This window comes from Glycine max, chromosome 18 (assembly GCF_000004515.6).
Source record: "Glycine max cultivar Williams 82 chromosome 18, Glycine_max_v4.0, whole genome shotgun sequence".
Classification (NCBI taxonomy): Eukaryota; Viridiplantae; Streptophyta; class Magnoliopsida; order Fabales; family Fabaceae; genus Glycine; species Glycine max.
In genome coordinates this window covers 5,482,406-5,487,683 of record NC_038254.2, presented here as the reverse complement: position 1 = coordinate 5,487,683, position 5,278 = coordinate 5,482,406, and the positions used below count along the sequence as shown (strand labels likewise).

General features: G+C 28.2%; 2 non-coding genes across 2 annotated transcripts; both read left to right on the top strand.

The window, feature by feature from the left end:
• Positions 1 to 4,273: 4,273 nt before the first annotated feature.
• On the top strand, positions 4,274 to 4,359 carry LOC113000298 (small nucleolar RNA SNORD25). The gene has a single exon (XR_003265588.1). It is a non-coding gene; the product is annotated as a small nucleolar RNA SNORD25 (small nucleolar RNA).
• Positions 4,360 to 4,713: 354 nt separating this feature from the next.
• On the top strand, positions 4,714 to 4,801 carry LOC113000293 (small nucleolar RNA snoR31). Its single transcript, XR_003265584.1, has one exon. It is a non-coding gene; the product is annotated as a small nucleolar RNA snoR31 (small nucleolar RNA).
• Positions 4,802 to 5,278: the final 477 nt, after the last annotated feature.

Genomic DNA, 5,278 nt, shown 5'->3' with positions numbered 1-5,278 from the left:
AGAGGAATCCAACTTGCTAAAGTTTAGTTGAAAATGTGAGTGAAATTTATGATTATACTAAGAAGAACTTGTCTATCATCTCGGGATAACGGATTCTATTTTGTTCTATATGCCTAACAAGATTTCACCCACGAAATTTGTACTATAAAGAAATAGTAAAGAAGTAAGTGATGTGTATGTCACAATATCAACCTGTGACTTTTCATGCAGGAATCAAAGATCCTATGCCAAATCCACAATAATGGAGCACATGAGCTTCTCTTTTCTTTCTTGTTGTTTACTCGAAACTGTTTATTGTAAGAGGAGACTCTTCCTATTTTTTAAGGTCACGGCTAACCACCGTATAATATGACCTAACAAAATTCATTTTATCTATGTAATTTGATTATAATTTTATTGCTCATGGAAACCCTAACACGAAAACTCCATGGCCTGCACCCAATATATACTGTGGACCCACTTGATAATTAAGGTAAGTAAAATCATCATTTACAAGTAATATAAAAGACTTCAAAATATCAGCCTATAAGATTGTAGATAATTAAGTACTGGTTGAATAAATTCTTTGCTTACTTAAGTTGATAAATTTTTAAAATTAGAGAAATAAAATGATGAATCTATTATTTCCTTGATTATAACAATAATAATAAAATATGCAACAAATTACAAATACACAATAATAACAAAATATGCAACAAATTACAAATTGTAAAAGATAAATTGACTATTTTCTCTCAATTTATCACAATTATGAATGGCAAAAAGATCCTTAATTGTTTTAATTATTTAATTATACTTATTTCGAGCATGAACAAAATAAGTAAATTGAATAAGAAAAAAAAATGAATGAAAAGAATTTACACATAATTTTTTCTCCAAAGACTTCTTTACTTCCATGAAGATAAAGATATCATATTATTCTTCACATATATTCTATCTAGACTCATATGTAAATACAAAAGTGGTTTTACATTTTAGACTTAAATATAAATAAATTTAACTAATTTTACCCTATTTAATGATATCATTTTAAAAATACTTTTTATTTAACTGTAATTTTAATTTATTTATGATATAAATTCTAATAAAAAATATTTTAAATATAATCTTATTTTTTACTCAAGATGAATAAAATTAAATAATTTTAAGTAGTTTTTTAATCAACGTGAAAGTAATTATTTTTGTTATAAAAAGCATTGAGGAAGTATTAACTTCTTTTTTTTTCCTTTCCGGGTTTAATCACATAAAGTTCTCAGTGGGTGTCTGTCCACAAAACCATTTTTAATTAAAACCAAAAACAAAAAAATAACTTTCATTGGTTTGGCAAACCCCAAAGCAATCACTCTCATGGCCTCGTCACTTTAAAAATGCAAGTCAAGAAAAAAAATTCCTCAAATAATTATAGCGTGCCGCGACACGATGCAGTTGCGTGTGCAAAAGCTCCCCCTGCATCGACACAAAACATTGTAATTAGAGCTTTTCCCTTTCTTTGGATAATGACTTCCAACTATAGAAAAATTGTGCGTATGCAATTCATGGTTACAATCATAGTTTAGATAACCCAATAGGGTCTGGTTGTAGTTCAAGTTCAACTTTGTAAGATTTGGTCTTATTTGATTAATTAACTCTTGCGGGTTAAATTATTGACATTTGTATGGATTAGATTAGTTGGGTGATGGGCAGGAGAAAAGGTTTGTTAAGAAATGTATTAAATCCGGAACCTGGTTAGTAAAAATAAAGCAATTAATTAACTAATTAACTAATCTAGAATAAGTTGAATCTCAATCACACTCCACATCATTTCCATATTAAACAATACATAATTTTATTTCTTTTCACACCATTCATGTTGCATGAAGATGTGCAAGAATTTTTAATTTTTGAAAGAAAGATGTGAAAGAAATTATAACTTATAGGACCAGTAAAACAGATAGGAACCTCTGAAAAGATCTTCATTCCTCAAACAATAATTCAACATTGGGGATATACTTGGGGGTAAGGTATGGAAGTGAGGAGTTGAGCAAGGTAGACAAAAGTATTACTATTATTGGCTTCTGCATCAGTTCTAGAAGATACAAATTCCTGACAAAAATAAGGTGAAATTATTGTCTAGACTTGAATTTGCACCAATATATAGTACACATTAATTGGTCATTTTTTGGAGGATAAGGTCAAAACTTTTTGGCTGGGGCAGTCCCTAATCGTTTGTACTTTGCTTTGGATATTTTCATTAAATGGTGTGGGAATTTGAGTCATCTGACTACTCTTTTGGTTTTGAGGGTTTTTCTTCCCATGATTATAGCTACGGAGACGTTTAGAATTTTGCAAACCAAGTTAGGAGGAAGAATATTCTCATATTCCACATTAAATACCAGTAATAGTCAGTTGGCAATTGGTTACTTATTTTGTTTTTTGGGGTAATATAATGTTATTTAGTAGTGGAGTACTCTGCCTTTTTCATGATATGGTTGAGTGTTTGGCTTACTTGATTTTGTTCAGTTGAAAAGCCAAGAAATTATTATTTTAAAAGGCATTTTATTTTTTGTTTCTGCAACATCAATAGATAAATAAGAAAAATATCTAATTCAAATTTAAAGAATGATAATATATATATATATATATATATATATATATATAATAGAATAATTTTTACACATAAATATAAATTATATTATTAATTAAAATATAAATATTAAATAATAATTTCAAAAATAATTTTGTAGCAGCCAATAGTATCACTTGAGTTTGGATCTAGTTATCTACAACTACAGTAGAGTTGGCCCATTTGAGGAAAAAGGCCCATCTTGGGGGCCATTATTTTGTTGGGCTCTATTCTTCTTTGTGTCTATTTCTTACCCAGAAGAATTCAAAGTAGATTCTATGGACCAAGAATAATGAAAGCGAACGAGAGAAAAATTCAAGATAATAATATTTTTTTAATTATTTATTTTCAAATTTATCCCTTTTAGTTTTTATAGTTAATAAATGAATTTTTTAGTCCCTTAAGTCTACATTATAATTTTCAAAAGTTCTCTTAAACAATTTTAATGGCACAGACTTTTTGGAAATTAAAATATAAATATTAGGAAATAAAAAATTCAATTATTAATTATAAAGACTAAAATAAATAAATTTGAAAACTGTAGGGATTAAATGAATAATTAATTTTTTTTTTCAAATCTTTTCATCTTAAATAAACTTATGTATGCTTCGTTAAAAGGATAAAAATATTATACTTTTTACAGTGTAACTCATATTTTTTTACTAAAAAGAATTGGAAAAACTCAAAAATCTATTGTTAATATTATTATAGCCTAGAGAGGTTGTAGATAGTGCATTAAATAAAACAAATACTGTGATGAATCATTAGTATTTAGCCTAAAAGGTTTTATTGATGCAGCTGATATTTTTTTATTGGATTAAATATGTTTTTATTTTAAATTTTTTATTTTTGGTTTTTATAAGTTTATTTTTTTAATTTTAATCTTTGTAAGTCAGTATTTTTTTTTAATTTTGATTTCTATAAGTTTTTTGTTTATTTTCGATCTTTCTAAGTTTGTCTCTTTTTAATTTTAGTCTTCTTTTAATATTTTAATTTTTTTATTTATAGTCTTATAAGTTTGTGTTTACCTGAATTAAAATTGAAAAGATGTAAACTTACAAAATTAAAAATGAACAAAATATTTTACAAGGATAAAAATTAAAAAAAAAGATACAAATTTACAGAAATCAAAAATGAATTTATAGAAACTAAAATTAAAAAAAATTACCAACTTATATGGAAAAAAATATTTGTTTTTTTATTTGTGAGCATCCATTTGATATTTCAAAACTTTTCAACAATTAAATCAGCGATTTACTTGAAAAATAAATATCAAATCCTTCATTTGGGCCATAAATTCGTCACAAATTTTGAATAAGAATTCAAAAGGGTGAAGTAGGGTTGGGCTGGGCTGGTTAGACCCAATCGTACGAGTTCTCTATATATAAACCCTATTTATCCCTAAAACCACCGCAACTGAAATTAGGGTTTTTTGCTTCCAACCCTCTGAGTCTGAACTGAAATTTTTTATTTTTTCCATAATGTTTGTTCTGAATTAAAATTATAGCAGAAACGCCATAGTGCGTGTTTGCCCATCCTTTTTTCTCCCGAAAACCCTTTTTCTCTGTTGATTTGGGGGGACACAGTAGCGACTAAATCTCTTCTGAAAATTTGATTTTGATTTCTGGGTTTGCGTTGTTATGCTGATTGATGAAATGGGTGTGTGTTATGTTTAACCGTGATGAGCCCTACAGACCTGTAATGATTTTGCGGCTATGATCGCAATCATTAATGAACATCTAAGGGACTGAGTTATGTTTGTATTTGTTCCGAGCTTTTCAATTGTTTTTGCTTGTCAAATGTATATGATTTTGTATTTTTTTTTTTATATTTGAATTCAATTTGTGTGTGTTGTTGATGAAAGCTAAAAGGCTTCAAATTTGCTTTCTCAAATTATGTTTCACTGTTTGAAAATGTTTTAGTAAATTATTTGTGTGTATGTTTTGGGATCAATATAATTTAATAATTGAGGTTGAGGTTTTGAAACACTTGGCATTGAGTTGTTATGTATCAGAGGATCCAATTTTCTTGTTGGTGGTGGTGTCTTGAATTCTACTTTTGGTTTATTGACATGGGGTATTGAAGTTTTGTTTAAATTATTATAGCTTTAGAAGATTGTGATGAAGCAAAGTATATAATCCAACACTTGATCTGAGATATTCGAGTGATGTAAACCTTCTTTTTTGCTTCTGAATCTACCTGGTTCCGAACTTTGTATCTTTTTTAATTGCAGGTTGTGTCTTGTAAATCTACCTGGTTCTGTACCTTTTCATCTTCTCTTAGTTTTTCCACCTTAAGTAGAACAGATATTTTGTGTGGCTTCGGTTTTTTGAGATTTGATTTTAGATTATATTACTTCTCTTTATATTTTATGGTAGCTGGATTTATGTATGTGGACTTGCTTTTCTGTTTCTTGGCTTTTCTATACTGCTCAATCAAAGTGAACAAATTGGAAAAATCATAGGACACCTTCCTCGACAACAGATATTGTTATGGAATGGAATGAATTTTCCATGCTGATGATGTGCTAGGCATTGGGGATATGCTTGCTTGGCCCTTCTATACGATGGGATACACGGCCTATGGAAGTTGTTAGTATTCATTGTGTAGTATTATACATGTCAGTTTGTAATTAAATCACAATATGGAAACTCTTTTTATACGGATTCCTCCATG